Raw genomic sequence first — 21,020 nt, 5'->3', positions numbered from 1 at the left:
GCCAAGGAGAGTCCCATCCGGACACGAGTGCAGTCTCCGGTCTCTGTATCTTCACAGCCCATCAATCCGACCCGTGGCTAACAGGCCGGACGCCCGAGGACCCCGTGGTCCAGGACTCCCTCAGTAGCCCCCGAACCAGGCTTCAATGACGAGGTGTTCGGCACGCAGATTGTCTTCGGCATTGCAAGGCGGGTTCCTCCTTCCACGGTTTCCAAGTAATGTATTCGACTTTTAATTCAATGCCGTACCCCTCGGCTTTTGTGCATCGATGACAACTTCCACATGTCGGGTGAATGCGGACGGTCAGGGTATTTTTTGCAAATAACACCCTGGCCATGCAAGAAGGAGCATCTATTTAAAGAGATTGGGTCTCAGATCCATTCGGCACCACGCGGAGAAAATCCTCAGAGATTGCCAGGAAAGACCATTCCAATATGGCTAGCATTCCTGGCTCCCCCTCCCGTTCCAACCCAGAGAAAGGCGAGTGGGAGAGGTGCTCTGTGTCCCACAGTCAATTGGCGAAGTTGCAAACGCAGGGATTTCTCCCCCCTGCGGATCTGGTCCCTGTTCGAGCAGGGTTGGCTTCCTTCAACGGCAAAACCCAGGTGGAGGATTTCCCCAATCCATCTGCGGGGGAGCGGGTGTGCTTCGTCCCCTATCTGCTGAGGGGCGTGGGATTTCCAATTCACCCATTCCTCTGAGGGCTTCTGGAGTATTATGGCCTCCAGCTGCACAATTTTACCCCAGCCTCCATCCTGCACATTGCGGGTTAAGTCGCGTTATGCAAACTATTCCTGGGTTGTGAGGGCCATTTTGATTTGTGGAGAAAGTTGTTTTGTCTTGTCCCGCGCAACCACGAGGGGTCGATATTTGAAGTGGGCGGGGCCAAAATATGGCGCATTGCTGAGACCGGATACCTATCCGGCACACCGAAGAATGCTTCCGAAGAGTGGACCTCTGAATGGTTTTACATTGATGACGTCGTGCTTCCAGATCCAGTCCGGAGAGGTCTCCCCGAGTTTACAAGTGTTCCTCTGAAGAAACGCCACAGCTGGCGCCCTCGGAGCCTCGGGGAGGAGGATAGTGCGGAAGTTCGCCAACTCCTGAGCAAGATCAGGACGCTTGCCCAGTCCGGATATACGATAGTCGAAGTGATGGCAACCTCCATAGTGCGGGGGGTCCAGCCACTCCAATACAGAGGACTTCCCATGTGGAACTACAATGGGGAAGATGACGCCTCCCGCTGCGGCAGGAAGGGTCCGGACACCCCTGCCGCCCTAGCCAAAATATTGGCCGAACCGTTTAAGGGTGAGGAAGAGGAGTTCCTGCGCATCACGCACAGAGAAGGATATTCCATGTACAGTCCTCCTAGCTGGGTAAGCCCCCAACTCTTCTGCTCTACTCATTCCACTCCGTGAGCTTCGTTCAATGAACATTAACCCGTCTATTTATAACAGCACCGACGAAAGATTTCCGAGGGGCTTCACAGCCCCGCCCCGCAGCCCGAGGGCCACAATCGGGACCTTGACCCCGGATTCGAAGAGGATCCGGATATATTCGTGGTGCTCGAGAATGGTGTGTTTTACCAGGCGAGCTACGACGGCACAGAAGTGGCCATCATCGCCGATTACCCTGGTCTTCTCCCCGCTTCGCACTTAAGTAATCAGGAGACATTTCCCCCGAGAGGATTCCCTCGTTCTGCCTCACCCACCGCACTGTCTCGTGCTTCACAGGGGAGGCGTTCGACATACCGTGCTACTCTAGGAGCGACTCCAAAGAGAGCGGCTCCCGCACCGGGCAAGCCTTCGAAGAGGAAGGCAAACGAAGACACGGTCGGGCCCTCATCAAATAGGTATGGGTTTGCAAATATGTTTGTTTGATAGTCACATCCAACTGTGACCTTCATGTTCGTCCTGTATCAGGAAAAGAGCTCGCCGGACTGTGTCCGGTGATCCGGCTAGTTATACTCCCAAAAGCCGAGGTCCAGCCCCCGCCGAGGAGACAGGGGCCGATATGGGAGTGACGCCGGACTGTCCTTCGGCCGAGGGCTCGGAAAATATGTCCGTCAGCAACTCGGAAGTGGAGAGCGCCATGAATCATCGGCGCCAGAGGGCCATTTTACGAGACCCCCGCTTTTCGGAAGAGGCGTTTAATGCCTTCAGTTCGGCTGATGCATACATCCGAGCTGCGCGAGATGGGCTTGGCAGAGCCACAAAGCAGCATTTAAAAGATGTGCATGTAAGTTTACTGTGTCTGAGTATGATAACCGTATGCCAGTAGCCCCCGAGACTTAAAGTAGTTGGTACAACTGATTTGAGGATCGCTGCATAATCTGGTTCTCTCTGAGAAGAACGAGTTGGTGGCTCAAGAGCTAGAAAAGTGTCGGACGCAGTTAAATGCAGTTACCGCCGAACTGGAAAAATCCAAGAAGGCGTCTTCCGGTAATATTTCCCTCCATCGAGAAACAGTAATTGTATAGCGGCTGTGTTAACGCTGCAGCTTCTCTCATAATAGGATCGTCAGATCAACTGGAGGAAAAAGAGTCGAAAAGACTACATGCTGCAGGCGAATGGGTGCTGACCCGAGTCAGACAGGAGAAAAACAAACTCCAAGATTCAAATACCAAACTGGGCGAAGAACTGAAAGATGTGCTAGCCCAGCTAGCCGACGCCGTGAAGGAGAACAAAAAGCTGCGAGGCGGCATATTCAGTACGTGGCCGGATTTACCTTATAACAGTTTGGAGGTAAAAGTAGCTGATATAGCTATGATTGCAGGTATGTTGACAGGTCGTCCCGAAGAGGCGGTGTCCGGATCATCGAGTGATCTTCTGCAAGGGCTGTCGCAATTGCACGAGCAGGCTCGGCAGGCAATACAGAGTGTAGCCAAGGCCTTATGGCCATCTGCCTCCCCTCCAGGGAGTATGGAGGAGCTTGTAGAGCTGTTCAAGGGAGCGCGGCGGCGTATCCGACTATGGAAGATATCGGCCTGCCGAGAGGGTGCGCGAGAGGCCTGGGCCATGGTGAAAACGCGGTACACCAGGCTGGATCCAAATCACATGGCCCGGGTCGGACCACTGGGGTCAAATGGGGAAGAAATTCCCGTTAGTTTAGTATATAACTAAGTAGAAGTAGACGCCAAGTATTCCCAGCAGGATTGTAAGTTAGATAGCCTGCTGGACGGCATAGAGGAGGAAGTTTTTGAGTCCAAGTGACTATGTACTTTCCTTTGCATATGTAACTCTAGCTGAATTGTAAAACGATTGTCATGGCGGACCTTTTCGCTTCAACCTCTCGACCCGAAGGTGCGGAGTGTTTCCGAATACTCGAACGGCCGAGTAGACTGGGTATGCATGGAAACCAGGCGTAGGGGTCATAGTTGCTTGAACAGGCAATTATCCGGCTAGTTATGTTATATTACATTAAGAGTGTAAGAAACATCTTCCAGAGAGAATAGTTCTGTTAAGGGTTCCTTTCACTGGGTGTGCATGCATCGATGTGCATGTCCGAACTGTGATGAAGAAATCACAATGTGTATAGCTTCTGGGGGTTCACGATGGGACGAATGCAAAAACATTTTTAGTTCAACGACCGAATATTCCCTTAAGAACGCTAGCTTTCAGCTTCACCCAGTTTGAGGTACACATCCGGATGACCCGACAGTAACAATCGCAGAGGTGCTCCCTTTATGCCCTAGCCGAACTAACGGGAACGTAGGGCATAAGCATAGGAGCCAGGCAACCCAGCTTTGCCAAAACTTAAGTCATATCGATGCATATAATGGCGAAGAAACGGTACATATGGTAGAAAACGCATATATGAAGAGCTTGATGCTCGGAAAATAATAGTAGCAAGCTTCTATCCAAGAAGCCCCCAGGTATAATAGACGTACATACTTCAAGATGTATGTGTCGGGGGTGCACGGTCTAACCGCACGAAAGCTTTTAAAGCTAAAGAGAAAAAACGAAAAGAGAGAGAAAAAATGACGGAAACAATAGGGGGAAGGAGACGAACAAAGATTTCGGTGCTAGGCATAGAATCTTCGGAGTCTGGCCGCGTTCCAGGGGTTCGGCTCTAGTCGATTGTCTGACGCATCACGCAGGCGGTACGCCCCTCCGGTGAGAACTTCGTCGATGATGAAGGGACCCTCCCACTTGGGCTTGAGTTTGTCCTTTTTCTTCTCCGACAGGCGTAGAACGAGTTCGCCGATGTTGTAAGTTTTGGCCCGCACCTCTCTGCTTTGATACCTACGAGCCTGCCGTTGATAAAATGCGGAACAGGCTTTTGCGACATTGCGCTCCTCCTCCAGGGCATCTAAGCTATCCTGCCGATCGAGCTCGGCCCCTCTCTCTTCGTACATGCGCACTCGAGGTGAGTCATGAATGATGTCGCAGGGTAGTACTGCCTCTGCGCCGTACATCATGAAGAAATGTGTGTATCCGGTAGTGCGATTGGGCGTGGTCCGCAGCCCCCATAGTACGGAGTCGAGCTCCTCAACCCAGTGCTTGTCTGATTCTTTCAAAGACCGCACTAGTCTAGGCTTAATGCCGCTCATAATAAGACCATTGGCTCTTTCGACTTGACCGTTTGTCTGTGGATGATAGACAGAGGCGTAATCGAGCTTGATGCCCAGATTAGTGCACCAGGTTTTCACTTCGTTGGCTGTGAAGTTGGAGCCGTTATCAGTGATAATGCTGTGTGGAACACCATAACGGTGTACGACGTTGGATATAAAGTCTATTACTGGCCCGAACTCGGCCGTTTTAACTGGTTTGGCCTCTATCCACTTGGTGAACTTATCCACCATGACCGGCAGATATTTTTTCTTATGGCTTCCTCCTTTAAGGGGTCCAACCATATCCAGTCCCCAGACCGCAAAAGGCCAAGTGTTGGGGATTGTTTGTAGGGCGGTGGGGGGCATATGGCTTTGGTTGGCGAAGAGTTGGCATCCAACGCAACGTTGGACAAGGTCCTGTGCATCCGCTCGGGCCATCGGTCAATAGAACCCTGTACGGAAGGCCTTGCTAACAAGGGCCCGAGCTGCGGCGTGGTGCCCGCCGAGACCGGCATGAATCTCAGCCAGGAGCTGCCGCCCCTCCTCCTCAGAGATACATCTTTGAAGGACTCCGGTAGCGCTTTTCTTATAGAGCTCTCCGTCGTGAACCAAGTAGGCCTTCGAACGCCGGACAATGCGGCGGGCCTCATTCTGATCCTCAGGAAGTTCCTTCTTGTTAAGGTAGGCCAAGAAGGGTTCGGTCCATGGGGCAATGACTGCCATGATGAGATCCGCCGACGGTGTTATTTTGGTGGCTGGGCCTCCGATGATATCGGTGTGTTTGGAATCTGGGGTTATGTTCGGATCCGGACTAGTGTTGCCGTTTTCCCTGCCACACCACGGATGGCTTAAAAAGCCTTTCCAGAAAGATATTAGGTGGGACGGGGTCGCGCTTGGTACCGATACGAGCAAGAACGTCCGCCGCTTGATTACTTTCTCGAGCCACATGATGGAACTCGAGCCCTTTTTATGACGGCATTACGACAAGCTGCCATCTTCGGATCTTTGGCATCGAAGTCTCCATTTATTTGAGATATTGCAAGGTTTGAGTCCCCGCGCACTTCTAGGCGTTGTATGCCCATGGAGACAACCATCCGGAGACCGTGCAATAAGGCCTCGTATTCGGCTGTGTTGTTGGAGTCTATGTATAGTATTTGGAGTACGTACTGAACGACGTCTCCAGTAGGGGACGTTAAAACGACGCCCGCTCCTAGCCCTGCCACCATTTTGGAGCCATCAAAATACATAACCCAATTGGAATATGTGCCGTACTCTTTAGGGAGTTCGGCCTCTGTCCATTCGGCGACGAAGTCAGCCAGTACTTGGGATTTAATAGCTCGACGTGGTTTTTATGTAATATCAAATGGGAGGAGCTCAATGGCCCATTTGGCAATCCGGCCCGTGGCATCGCGGTTGTTTATTATGTCGTTGAGTGGTACTTCAGAAGCCATCGTGATCGAACAGTCCTGGAAGTAGTGTCGTAGCTTTCGTGATGCCATAAAGACCGCGTATGCTATCTTTTGATAATGGGGGTACCGGGATTTGCATGGTGTAAGGATAGTGGATACGTAGTATACTGGCTTCTGAAGCGGGAATTTGTGTCCGTCCTGTTCTCGTTCAACGACGAGCACTGCGCTCACCACCTGATGTGTTGCCGATATGTATAATAACATGGGTTCGCCGACGTTTGGCGCGGCCAGGATTGGGTTGCTCGCTAGAAGGGTTTTTATTTCCTCCAGTCCGGCTGTTGCCACATCCGTCCACTCGAAGTGATCGGTTCGCCGTAAAAGGCGAATAGAGTGGCAGTGCCTTTTCTCCCAATCTGGAGATAAAGCGGCTTAGAGCTGCCACGCAGCCCGCGAGTTTTTGGACTTGTTTGAGGTCCGTTGGCATAGCCAATTGAGACAGAGCTCGAATTTTGGTTGGATTTGCTTCAATTCCTCTATTGGAAATGATGAAGCCCAGCAGTTTTCCCGCGGGGACGCCAAAAACACACTTTTCCGGATTGAGCTTAATGTCATACGCACGGAGGTTGTCAAATGTGAGACGTAAATCATCTATTAGTGTTTCGACGTGCCTAGTTTTGATGACGACGTCGTCTACATAGGCTTCGACTGTCTTGCCGATCTGTTTCTCCAGGCATGTTTGAATCATGCGTTGGTATGTGGCGCCGGCGTTCTTGAGCCCGAAGGGCATGGTGTTGAAGTAGAATGGCCCATACGGGGTAATAAATGCTGTTGCAGCTTGATCGGTTTCCTTTATTTTGATTTGATGGTATCCGGAATATGCATCAAGGAAACATAGTGAGTCGTGTCCTGCGGTAGCATCAATGATTTGATCGATGCGGGGGAGGGGGATGGTATCCTTAGGGCAAGCCTTATTGAAGTCTTTAAAATCGACACACAGGCGCCAGGATTTGTCCTTCTTTGGTACCATCACCGGGTTTGCCAACCAGTCCGTATGTTTTATTTCTCTAATGAATCCGGCCTCAATTAGCTTGGCCAGCTCCTCCCACATAGCTTGGCGTTTGGGTTCGGAAAAGCGCCGCAGTGCTTGTTTGACTGGTTTGTATCCCTTTAATATATTGAGGCTATGTTCGGCCAGTTCGCGTGGGATTCCAGGCATGTCAGAAGGGTGCCAGGCGAAAATATCCCAGTTTTCACGAAGGAAACCCCGTAGCGTGGCGTCGACCGTTGGGTCTAGTTGTGCCCCAATAGATGCTGTCTTCTTGGGGTCCGTTGGGTGGACCTGGAATTTGACTATTTCTTCTGCCGGTTTGAAGGTGGTGGATTTGGGTCGTTTGTCTAAGATCACGTCGTCCCTATCCACCGTGGAGTGCAGTGCGGTTAATTCCTCGGCCGCGAGGGCTTCAGATAATGCCTCAAGGGCTAGGGATGCGGTTTTGTTTTTGGTGCAGAGTGCTATGTCCGGATCACTCACAAGAGTGATTATGCCGTTGGGCCCGGGCATTTTGAGCTTCATGTACCCGTAATGAGGTATAGCTTGGAAGCGTGTAAAAGCATCTCGCCCCAGCAGGGCATGATATCCACTGCTGAAAGGGGCCACTTGGAAGGTTATTTCTTCGGACCGATAATTCTCCAGCGTGCCGAATACCACGTCAAGTGTGATTTTTCCCGCGCACCGCGCCTCCCGACTGGGAATGATTCCTCGGAAGGTCGTGCTGCTTTGCTTGATGTGGCTCCTGTCTATTTCCATTTTGTGGAGTGTATCCTCATAGATGAGGTTTAGTCCGCTGCCGCCGTCCATGAGGACCTTGGTGAGTCTAAAGCTGTCCATGATGGGACTGAGGACTAATGCGGCTAGTGCTCGGACTGTCTTGTATTTCGGTTCGTCACCGACATTAAAGGTTATAGCCGTGTCGTTCCAAGGGTTCGTCACAGACTTCGGCGAGGTCGCGGAGTGCCCTTTTGCGCTTATTGTTTGAAGCGAATGTCTCAAAGACCGTCAATACTCTGGGGTCGTCGTCTTCTGGAGGGTGTTACTCTGGGGCGTTTTTGGTAAGGATGTCCTCGCCGCTCTTGGCTACCTGCCGGAGTATCCAACATGCTCTAAGGCTGTGGGTTGGTATGGCGTCCGGTGTTGTGTGTATTTTGCATGGGCCATCGAGCCATCCCTCCAAAACGGTTCCGTGCCGCGTAATGGGTTTATATTTCTTGGCTATTGGACTAGGCGTGTCACGGGGATGCGCCCTTTTTGCCTGGACCAGCGGTTGAGTTGGGACCGATGGCTCCCAACAAGCTGCCTGATCTTCCGTTGCGCTATACTTCTGTACGATAGTTGCCAAGTCAGCGAAGTGTAGTATACAGCGACGATTAATGGCATTGAGGATTCCTTCGTTCGTGCAATTGTTGCAGAACACAGATATCGCATCCTCGTCGCGGCAATCTTTAACCTTGTCCTTGACAAGGAAGAATCTGGCCTAGAAGTGGTGGACCGTTTCCTGAGACTGCTGTTATATGCTCATGAGAGCGCTTATGTTTGGGTGGGTGGGTGGAACTGGATTCGGACCCTGACCCGATCGATGATCCGGAGTCTGAAGGTTTTCCAGACATAACAGTCAGGGCTCCGGAGTATCTTCTGGTTGCTTATGCCCGCCGTCCGATTCTATATTCGGAAGGCCGGTCACCTCCTTTTGCTGGTGGGTATCCGGCTGTAGGGTCGGCAATCCGGACATAGTCCGTCTTCAGTATAGGGGAAGAGTCGTCGTCTTGCTCCTCGACTACTGCTATCTGGTGGGTGACCGGTGGAGATTTGATTTCTCTTTGGTCGGGTTTACGCCTGATCCAATCGTAATCTGTGGTGATTCCCAGGGCGGCGATGCGATCAAGGAGCTCGTTTAAAGACGAAAACTTCACCGGATCCATCCGCTTGGAGTGTTTGGAGTTGATACGAAGGGGATTTTTGATGGCTCGAGAGGTCATCGTCGGCTTAGCGGCCGAACGGGCGGTCATGGTAAAGCCGCCCAGCCGGAGGGTTTGGCCTAGGGCCAGTTCTCCTCCGGCGGTGATATTGTCTTTAAGGACGAGGCGGGCCATCGATCCTGTCGTCCACGGCATAGTGGAACTCTCAATGAAAGCACCAATGTCGGTGTCAAAACCGGCGGATCTCGGGTAGGGGGTCCCGAACTGTGCGTCTAAGGTCGATGGTAACAGGAGACAGGGGATACAATGTTTACCCAGGTTCGGGCCCTCTCTATGGAGGTAATACCCTACTTCCTGCTCGATTGATCTTGATGAATATGAGTATTACAAGAGTTGATCTACCACGAGATCGTAATGGCTAAACCCTAGAAGTCTAACCTGTATGACTATGGTAATGAGTCTACCTTCCGGACTATGTCCTCTGGTTTATATAGACACCAGGAGGATCTAGGGTTACACAAGGTCGGTTACAAAGAAAGGAATCTACATATTCGGTCGCGAAGCTTGCCTTCCACGCCAAGGAGAGTCCCATGCGGACACGAGTGCAGTCTCCGGTCTCTGTATCTTCACAGCCCATCAGTCCGGCCCGTGGCTAACAGGTCGGACGCCGGAGGACCCCATGGTCCAGGACTCCCTCAGCCCTGCCCCGAGCTGGTCGTCCCTTTCGGCCGCATGGGCGGTGGTAGGGCGACGTCCTCCGTGGCTGCGGGATGCACCGGTGGCTCCGCTGGATCTGGATCCTGGCCTCCTCCCCTTGCTACAGCCTGCCCGGCCAGATCTGGCTGTGGGCGTGGGGTGGCGTGAGCTCTAGAATGGGGGAAACCTCAACGCCATCGGCGCCCCTGCGTCGGTTCCCTCTTGAGGGCGCGTCGAGCTTCCAATCTTGTCACCTCACTTCCTCCTCCGCGCTCCCAGGTGAAAGCCTTGGACTTTTGGGATGGACGACAGCGGCGTTCCAACGGTGTGTTCCTCCTTGGAGGTGTCGTCCTACAGATGGACGGAGGTTATGGCTGTGTTGTTTGGTGGATGGTGGCGATGGTGGTACACTGCTCTCTAGGCCACCAGTGATGTGGGAGGCGAGTTGGCTAGTCCGCAATCCTTCACCAGCTCTTCTCCGGTACCATCGTGGGCTGTTGGCCGGTGTATGGCGTCCTCATGTAGTGGCACGACATGGACGTAGGGGAGATTTTGTTCTCCTCTCCAACATTGGCCCCTTTGGATCGACAATAGTGTCAGGTTTCTCTCCATGCAGTCCAGCCTCTCTCGTCCACTTTCGCGGCGCCTCTGGTTGGCCTCTGCTCTGCCGCTCTAGCTGCGGTGGGTGCTCTGTTGGCTTGACTGTGGTTTCTTAGTGTAGGCGATGGCGTTTGCAGCTTTGCTACTTGTAGCTCCTGGTTTCAAGTGTGATATGCCTGTGATATTTCAGTTTTTGGTCAAGTTTTGGCCTTTGTAATAAGCTCCTTCGTATCCTAGCCAATTGATGGCTTCATGCCCTTTCTCTAGAAAACATGGTATGATCATGGTTTGCTTTTTGTCGGTGATTTTGTACCACCTGTTCCTCATCGCAATTTCAATGCCCCCCTCAAGACCCATGGATAACACAACTGTCCTCCTGAGGTCCAAGGATAGCACATTAGCCCAAGGAGAAGCGCCACCATCTACGGAAGAGACCTTCCACTTAACTGCATCATAGGATAATAAATGGAGCTATATAAAGTGCACCGTAGAAGTGGAGGGGCTCCTTTCTCCTAGTTTAGCCATCACGCAGAAGATTTTCCGCACATACCGTTGGGACCACCTCCATCATCATCATCATCACGAGACACGGGGAGTTCTCTGTCGTGGTAATTTCCCGACAATACCCTGGATAGCAAATGCATCAGAGATCCAGATGGTGGACACGAGAAAAAAATTACCCAGATTCAGCCACTCGGATCGAGGCAGCACCCTACTTCCTGCTTGTCTTTTCGATGAGGGGGGGGGGGGGTTGCTCCCGAGATCATGTAGGGGCTTATACATCAGATGCCTTGCTAGATTAACGTGCCTATGGGGGGGGGCGTGTCAGACCTTATATAGGTGGCCGAGGTAGAGGTCTCGAGTCATTCGTGGAGTTGTCCTATTCTACATATGGTAGCTAACTAGGGTCGGTTTGTACATGCTATATACATACGATTCATATCCTAATACAGAGAGGACTCCTCCCTCCCGTCCTCCAAGGTGGTGACACACTATAGACCCAATCTGCTAGCCAGAGCCCATTCGCAAGGCACTAGAGGCCTTCTCACCAAACCAGAATAAACTAAAAATGCTTGGTAGCAGTGATCACTCCTTATCCTTTTACCTGTAAGAGGTCAACTGAATTAGTTTCCCTTCACTTCAGAGGTCTATAGGGTTGCTGTAGAGCTCCTTGTGGGTTTCGACCATTGATTATTGGGCAGATATGCAGGACTGCCTTTGATGTCTTGCAAAGCACAAGGCTTAGTTGTACATTTTTTGAAGTAAGAATATCGATCACACAGGGAGCACAGAAATCAGTCTTTGTCTCTTGTATGGCTTAAATAGCAATGCCTGGAAGTTAAATGCAATCCAAAGAAAAGTGGATGGAATAAAAATATTGGGTGACTGAGGTGAGCTAAGAAATAAACTTCCAAAAGTAAAATAAAGTAACACTAGATGAAAGTGAAGTTTGTTGAAATCGATAGGACTAAAGCGTTCTCAGAGGGTCCGGATTTTCCACTAGTATGTGTCTATGCAACCGATGCCTAAGCATAATGCTACGTCAGATTCCTAAGCCACTTTATATGTTTCTCTTTGTGGTCGGTGTCGGTGTCAAAACCGGCGGATCTCGGGCAGGGGGTCCCGAACTGTGCGTCTAAGTCGATGGTAACAGGAGACAGGGGACACGATGTTTACCCAGGTTCGGGCCCTCTCTATGGAGGTAATACCCTACTTCCTGCTTGATTGATCTTGATGAATATGAGTATTACAAGAGTTGATCTACCACGAGATCGTAGTGGCTAAACCCTAAAAGCCTAGCCTGTATGACTATGGTAATGTCTATCTCCCTCTCCAGACTAAGTCCTCCGGTTTATATAGACACCGGGAGGATCTAGGGTTACACAAGGTCGGTTACAAAGAAAGGAATCTACATATTTGGTCGCCAAGCTTGCCTTCCACGCCAAGGAGAGTCCCATCCGGACACGGGTGCAGTCTTCGGTCTTCGTATCTTCACATTCATCAGTCCGGCCCATGGCTAACAGGCCGGACGCCGGGGACCCCTTAGTCCAGGACTCCCTCAGTAGCCCCCGAACCAGTCTTCAATGACGAGGTGTTCGGCGCATAGATTGTCTTCGGCATTGCAAGGCGGGTTCCTCCACCGATGACTTCAAGTAGTGTATTCGGCCTTCCATTTAATGTTGTACCCTCGGCTTCTGTGTATCAACAACTTCAGCTTCCACGTGTCGAGCGGATGCGAGAGGTTAGGGTATTTTTGCACATAACACCCCGGCCACGCGAGGGACAAGGTCTATTTAATGAGATTGGATCCCAGATCTGTTCAATCATCTCGCGGAGAAAATCCTCAAAGGCTGCTAGGAAAGAACACTCCAACATGTCTAGCGTTCCCAGCTCCTCCTCCCGTCCCTGCGGCCCAGAGAGAGGCGAGTGGGGGAAGTGCTCCATATCCCATGGTCAGCTGGTGAAGCTGCAAACGCAGGGGTTTCTCCCCCTGCGGATCTGGTCCCTGTTCAAGCAGGGTTGGCCTCCTTCGACCGCAAAACCCAGGCGGAGGATTTCCCCAATCCATCAGGGGGAAACGAGTGTGTTTTGTCCCCTATCTGCTAAGGGGTGTGGGATTTTCAATCCATCCATTCCTCCGAGGGCTTCTAGAATATTATGGCCTCCAGCTACACAACTTTACTCCACCCTCCATCCTACACATTGCGGGTTATGTCGCTTTATGCGAACTGTTCCTGGGTTGTCAGGCCCATTTTGAACTGTGGAGAAAGTTATTCTGCCTTGTCCCGTGTAACCACGAGGGATCAATATTTGAAGTGGGTGGAGCCGAAGTATGGCACATTGCCGAGACCGGATACCTATCCGGCACGCCGAAGAAGGCGTCTGAAGAGTGGACTTCCGAATGGTTCTACATCGAGGACATCGTACTTCCAGACCCAGCCCGGAGGGGCCTTCCCGAGTTCACAAGCATTCCTTTGAAGAAACGCCACAGCTGGCGTCCTCGGAGCCTCGAGGAGGAAGATAGTGCGGAGGTTCGCCAACTCTTGAGCAAGATAAAGATGCTCGCCCAGTCCGGATATACCATAGTCGAAGTAATTAATGGCAACCTCCATAGTGCGGGGGTCCAGCCACTCCAATACAGAGGACCTCCCATGTGGCACTATAATGGGGAAGATGACGCCTCCCGCTGCGGCAGGAAGGGTCCAGACACCCCGCCGCCCTGGCCAAAATATTGGCCGAGCTGTTCAAAGGGGAGGAAGAGGAGTTCCTGTGCATCAAGCACAGGGAAGGATATTCTATGTATAGTCCTCCTAGCTGGGTAAGCCCCCAACTCCTCTGCTCTACTCATTCCACTCCCTGAGCTATGTTTTAATGAACATTAACCCGCCCATTAATAACAGCACTGGCGAAAGATTTCCGAGGGGCTTTACAGCCCCGCCCCGCAGCCCGAGGGACACAATCGGGACCTTAACCCCGGGTTTGAAGAGGATCCGGATATATTCGTGGTGCTCGAGAATGGGGTGTTTTTGTTGGAAATATGCCCTAGAGGCAATAATAAATGGTTATTATTATATTTCTTTGTTCATGGTAATTGTCTATTATTCATGCTATAATTGTATTGTCCGGAAATCGTAATACATGTGTGAATACATAGACCACAAAGTGTCCCTAGTAAGCCTCTAGTTGACTAGCTCGTTGATCAACAGATAGTCATGGTTTCCTGACTATGGACATTGGATGTCATTGATAACGGGATCACATCATTAGGAGAATGATGTGATGGACAAGACCCAATCCTAAGCATAGCATAAAAGATTGTGTAGTTTCGTTTGCTAGAGCTTTTCCAATGTCAAGTATCTTTTCCTTAGACCATGAGATCGTGCAACTCCCGGATACCGTAGGAGTGCTTTGGGTGTGCCAAACGTCACAACGTAACTGGGTGACTATAAAGGTGCACTACGGGTATCTCCGAAAGTGTCTGTTGGGTTGGCACGGATCGAGACTGGGATTTGTCACTCCGTATGACGGAGAGGTATCTCTGGGCCCACTCGGTAATGCATCATCATAATGAGCTCAATGTGACTAAGGCGTTAGTCACGGGATCATGCATTGCGGTACGAGTAAAGAGACTTGCCGGTAACGAGATTGAACAAGGTATTGGGATACCGACGATCGAATCTCGGGCAAGTAACATACCGATTGACAAAGGGAATTGCATACGAGATTGATTGAATCCTCGACACCGTGGTTCATCCGATGAGATCATCGTGGAACATGTGGGAGCCAACATGGGTATCCAGATCCCGCTGTTGGTTATTGACCGGAGAGGCGTCTCGGTCATGTCTGCATGTCTCCCGAACCCGTAGGGTCTACACACTTAAGGTCCGGTGACGCTAGGGTTGTAGAGATATATGTATGCGGAAACCCGAAAGTTGTTCGGAGTCCCGGATGAGATCCCGGACGTCACGAGAGGTTCCGGAATGGTCCGGAGGTGAAGAATTATATATAGGAAGTCCAGTTTCGGCCACCGGGAAAGTTTCGGGGGTTATCGGTATTGTACCAGGACCACCGGAAGGGTCCCGGGGGTCCACCGGGTGGGGCCACCTGTCCCGGAGGGCCCCGTGGGCTGAAAGTGGAAGGGAACCAGCCCCTAGTGGGCTGGGGCGCCCCCCTTGGGCCTCCCCCCATGCGCCTAGGGTTGGGAACCCTAGGGGGGGGGGAGTTCCCCCTTGCCTTGGGGGGCAAGGCACCCCTTCCCCCCCACTTGGCCGCCGCCCCCCCTTGGATCTGATCTCCAGGGGCTGGCGCACCCCCCCAGGGGCCTATATAAAGGGGGGGGGGGAGGGAGGGCAGCAACATAACAGCCTTGGGCGCCTCCCTCCTCCCCTGCAACACCTCTCTCTCTCTCGTAGAAGCTCGGCGAAGCCCTGCACGAGACCCGCTACATCCACCACCACGCCGTCGTGCTGCTGGATCTCCATCAACCTCTCCTTCCCCCTTGCTGGATCAAGAAGGAGGAGACGCTGCTGCACCGTACGTGTGTTGAACGCGGAGGTGCCGTCCGTTCGGCACTCGGTCATCGGTGATTTGGATCACGGCGAGTACGACTCCGTCATCCACGTTCATTGGAACGCTTCCGCTCGCGATCTACAAGGGTATGTAGATGCACTCCCTTCCCCTCGTTGCTAGTATACTCCATAGATGCATCTTGGTGAACGTAGGAAAATTTTAAAATTATGCTACGATTCCCAACAGTTTTATCAGGCGAGCTACAACGGCACAGAAGTGGCCATCATTGTCGATTACCCTGGTCTTCTCCCCGCTTCACACGTAAGTAGTCAGGAGACATCTCCCCCGAAAGGATTCCCTTCGATCCGCCTCACCCACCGCACTGTCTCGTGCTTCAAAGGGGAGGCGTTCGATGCGCCGTGCTACTCCAGGAGCGACTCCAAAGAGAGTGGCTCCCGCACCGGGCAAGCCTTCGAAGAGGAAGGCAATCGAAGACACGATCGGGCCCTCATCAAAGAGGTATGGGTTTGCAAATATGTTTTTTAATAGTTGCATCCAACTGTGACTTTCATGTTCGTCCTGTATCAGGAAAAGAGTTCGCCGGACTGTTTCCGGGGATCCGGTCAGTTATACTCCCAATAACCGGGATCCGGCCCCAGCCGAGGAGACGGGGGACGATATGGGAGTGACGCCGGACTGTCCTTCGGCTGAGGGCTCGGAAGATATGTCCGTCACCAACTCAGAAGTGGAGAGCGCCATGGATCATCGGCGCCGGAGGGCCATTTTACGAGACCCCCGCTTTTTGGAAGAGGCGTTTAATGCCTTCAGCTCGGCTGATGCATACATCCGAGCTGCTCGAGATGGGCTTAGCAGAGCCACAAAGCAGCATTTAAAAGATGTGCAGGTAAGTTGATTGTGCCTGAATATGATAACCATATGCCAGTAGCCCCCGAGACTTAAAGTAGTTGGTACAATTGATTTGAGGATCGCTGCATAATCAGGTTCTTTCTGGGAAGAACGACTTGCTGACCCAAGAGCTAGAAAAGTGCCGGACACAGTTAAATGCAATTAGCGCCGAATTGGAAAAATCCAAGAAGGTGTCTTCCGATAATGTTTCCCTCCATCGAGAAACAGTAATTGTATAGTGATTGTGTTAACACTACGGCTTATCTCATAACAGGATCGTCAGATCAAATGGAGGAAAAAGAGTCGAAAAGACTACATGCCGCAGGCGAGCGGGTGCTGGCCCGAGTCAGACAGGAGAAAAACAAACTCCAAGATTCAAATACCCAGCTGGGCGAAGAACTGAAAGATGTGCGGGCCCAGTTGGCCGACTCCATAAAGGAGAACAAAAGGCTGCGAGGCGGCATATTCAGTATGTGGCCGAACTTACCTTGTGATAGTTCGGAGATTAAAGGTGCTGATAGAGTTATGTTTGTAGGTACGCTGACGGGCCGTCCCGAAGAGGAGATGTCCGGATTCTCGGGCGATCTGCTACAAGAGCTGTCACGCATGCATGAGCAAGCTCGGCAGGTGATGCGAAGCATTGCCAAGGCCTTGTGGCCATCTACCTCTCCTCTAGGAAAGATGGAGGAGCTCCTAGAGCTATTCAAGGGAGCGCGGCGGCGCTTTCGATTGTGGAAAATATCGGCCTGCCGGGAAGGTGCGCGAGAGGCCTGGGCCATGGTGAAGACGCGGTACACCAAGCTTGATCCGAATCATATGGCTCGGGTCGGACCTCTAGGGTTAGATGGGAAAGAAGTTCCTGTTAGTTTAGTATATGACCAAGTAAAAGTAGCCGCCAAGTATTCCCAGCAGGATTGTAAGTTAGATAGCCTGCTGGACAGCATAGAGGAGGAAGTTTTTGAGTCCTAAATGACTATGTACTTTCCGTTGCATATGTAACTCTAGCTGAATTGTAAAACGATTGTCATGGCAGACCTTTTCGCTTCGACCTCTGGACCCGAAGGTGCGGAGTGTTTCCGAATACCAGAGCGGCCGAGTAGACCGGGTATGCAGGGAAACCAGGCGTAGGGGTTATAGTTGCTTGAACAGACAAGTATCCAGCTAGTTATGTTATATTACATTAAGATTGTAAGAAACATCTTTCAGAGAGAATAGTTCCGTTAGGGGTTCCTTTCCTTGGGTATGCATGCGTTAATGCGCATGTCCGAACTGTGATTGAAAGGTCGCAGTATGTTTTAACTTCTGGGGGTTCACAACGTAGTAAATGCAAAAATCGTCTTTAATCCACCGACCGAATATTCCCTTAAGAACGCTAGCTTTCGGCTTCACCCAGTATGAGGTACACATCCGGAAGACCCGGCAGTAAAAATCGCAGAGGTGCTCCCTTTATGCCCTAGCCGAACTAACGGGAACGTAGGGCATAAGCACATGAGCCAGGCAACCCAGCTTGGCCAAAACTTAAGTCATATCGATGCATATAATGGTGAAGAAAAGGTACATATTGAAAAAGCGCATATGTAATGAGCTTTATGCTCGGGGAATAATAATATCAAGCTTCTGATCAAGAAGCCCCCAGGTATAAAGGACATACATTTTAAAAATGTGTGCGTCAGGCGTGCACGGTCTAACCGCATGGAAGCTGTAAGGATGAAGAGAAAAAACGAAAAGAGAGAGAAAGAAGAAAAAAGGTATTATGGAAACAGCAGGGAGAAGGAGATGAACAAAGAGTTCGGCGCTTAGGCATAGAATCTTCGGAGTTTGGCCGCGTTCCAGGGGTTCGGCTCGAGGTGATTGTCTGACGCATCACGCAGGCAGTACGCTCCTCCGGTGAGAACTTCGTCAATGATGAAGGGACCCTCCCATTTGGGCTTGAGTTTGTCCTTTTTCTTCTCCGGCAAGCGTAGAACGAGTTCGCCAACGTTATAAGTCTTGGCCCATACTTCTCTGCTTTGATATCTGCGAGCCTGTTGTTGATAAAATGCGGAACAGACTTTTGCCACGTCACGCTTCTCCTCCAGGGCATCTAGGCTGTCCTGCCGATCGAGCTTGGCCTCTCTCTTCATACATGCGCACCCGAGGTGAGTCATGTATAATGTCGCAGGGTAGCATAGCCTCTGCGCCGTACACCATGAAAAAAGGTGTGTATTCGGTAGTGTGATTGGGCGTGGTCCGCAACCCCTAGAGTACGGAGTCAAGCTCCTCAACCCAGTGTTTGTCTGATTCCTTCAAAGTCCGCACCAACCTGGGTTTGATGCCGCTCATAATAAGACCGTTGGCCCATTCGACTTGACCGTTTGTCTGCGGATGATAGACAGAGGCGTAATCGAGCTTGATGCCCAGATTAGCACACCATGCTTTCACTTGGCCGGCTGTGAAGTTGGAGCCGTTATCAGTGATGATGCTGTGTGGAACACCATAACGGTGTACGATGCCGGATATGAATTCTATCACCGGCCCGGACTCGGCCGTTTTAACTGGTTTGGCCTCTATCCACTTAGTGAATTTATCCAGCATGACCAGCATCTATTTTTTCTTATGGCTTCCTCCTTTAAGGGGTCCAACCATATCCAGTCCCCAGACCGCAAAAGGCCAAGTGATGGGGATTGTTTGTAGGGCAGTGGGGGGCATATGGCTTTGGTTGGCGAAGAGTTGGCATCCGACGCAACGTTGGACAAGGTCCTGTGCATGTGCTCGGGCCGTCGGCCAATAAAACCCTGTACGGAAGGCCTTGCTAACAAGGGCCCGAGCTGCGGCGTGGTGCCCGCCGAGACCGGCATGAATCTCATCCAGGAGCTGCCGCCCCTCCTCTTCGGAGGTACATCTTTGCAGGACTCCGGTGGCGCTTTTCTTGTAGGGTTCTCCGTTGTGAACCTTGTAGGCCTTCGAATGCCGGACAATGCGGTGGGCCTCATTCTGATCCTCAGGAAGTTCCTTCCTATTAAGGTAGGCCAAGAAGGGTTCGGTTCATGGGCCAATGACTGCCATAATGAGATGGGCCGACGGTGTTATTTCGGTGGCTGAGCCTCCGATGATATCGGTGTGTTCGGAATCTTGGGTTGTGTTCGGATCTGGACTAGTGTTTCCGCTTTCCCCCTACCACACCACGGATGGCTTAAAAAGCCTTTCCAGAAAAATGTTAGGTGGGACGGAGTCGCGCTTGGCGCCGATACGAGCAAGAACGTCCGCCGCTTGATTACTTTCTCGGGCCACGTGATGGAACTCGAGTCCCCCGAACCGAGCCGACATTTTTAGGACGGCATTACGATAAGCCGCCATCTTCGGATCTTTGGCATCGAAGTCTGCATTTATTTGAGATATTGCAAGGTTTGAGTCCCCGCACACTTCTAGACGCTGTATGCCCGTGGAGACAGCCATTCGGAGACCATGCAATAAGGCCTCGTATTCGGCTGCGTTATTGGAGTCTGTATATAGTATTTGGAGTACGTACTGAACGACGTCTCCAGTGGGGGACGTTAAAACGACGCCCTCTCCTAGCCCTGCCAGCATTTTGGAACCATCAAAATACATAACCCAATTGGAATATGTGCCGAAGCCGTACTCTTTAGGGAGTTCGGCCTCTGTCCATTCGGCGACGAAGTCAGCCAGTACTTGGGATTTAATAGCTCAACGTGGTTTGTATGTAATATCAAATGGAAGAAGCTCAATGGCCCATTTGGCAATCCGGCCTGTGGCATCGCAGTTATTTATTATGTCGTTGAGCGGTACTTCGGAAGCCATCGTGATCGAACATTCCTGGAAGTAGTGTCGTAGCTTTCGGGATGCCATAAAGACCGCGTATGCTATCTTTTGATAGTGGGGGTACCGGGATTTGCATGGTGTAAGGACAGTGGATACGTAGTATACTGGCTTTTGAAGTGGGAATTTGTGCCCGTCCTGTTCTCGTTCAACGACGAGCACGACGCTCACCACCTGATGTGTTGCCGATATGTATAGCAACATGGGTTCGCCGACGTTTGGCGCGGCCAGGATTGGGTTGCTCGCTAGAAGGGTTTTTTATTTCTTCCAGTCCGGCTGTTGCCGCATCCGTCCACTCGAACTGATCTGTTCGCCGTAGAAGGCGATAGAGTGGTAGTGCCTTTTCTCCCAATCTGGAGATAAAGCGGCTTAGAGCTGCCACGCAACCCGCGAGTTTTTGGACTTTATTAAGGTCAGTTGGCGTAGCCAATTGTGACAGAGCTCGGATTTTGGCTGGATTTGCTTCAATTCCTCTATTGGAAACGACGAAGCCCAGCAGTTTTCCCGCGGGGACGCCAAAAACACACTTTTCCGGATTGAGCTTAATGTCATATGCGCGGAGGTTGTCAAATGTGAGACGTAGGTCGTCTATTAGTGTTTCGACGTGCCTTGTCTTGATCACGACGTCGTCCACATAGGCTTCAACTGTCTTTCCGATCTGTTTCTCCAGGCATGTTTGGATCATGCGTTGGTAGGTGGCGCCGGCGTTCTTGAGCCCGAAGGGCATGGTGTTGAAGCAGAATGGCCCATATGGGGTGATGAATGCTATTGCAGCTTGATCAGACTCCTTCATTTTGATTTGATGGTATCCGGAATATGCGTCGAGGAAGCACAGTGAGTCGTGTCCTGCGGTAGCATCAATGATTTGATCAATGCGGGGGAGGGGGAAGGGATCTTTAGGGCAAGCCTTATTGAGGTCTTTAAAATCGACGCACAGGCGCCAGGATTTATCCTTCTTTGGTACCATCACCTGGTTTGCCAGCCAGTCCAGATGTTTTATTTCTCTAATGAATCCGGCCTCGATTAGCTTGGCTAGCTCCTCTTCCATGGCTTGGCGT

Source organism: Aegilops tauschii, chromosome 2 (assembly GCF_002575655.3).
Source record: "Aegilops tauschii subsp. strangulata cultivar AL8/78 chromosome 2, Aet v6.0, whole genome shotgun sequence".
Lineage (NCBI taxonomy): Eukaryota > Viridiplantae > Streptophyta > Magnoliopsida > Poales > Poaceae > Aegilops > Aegilops tauschii.
Note: the sequence above shows the minus strand (reverse complement) of the source record.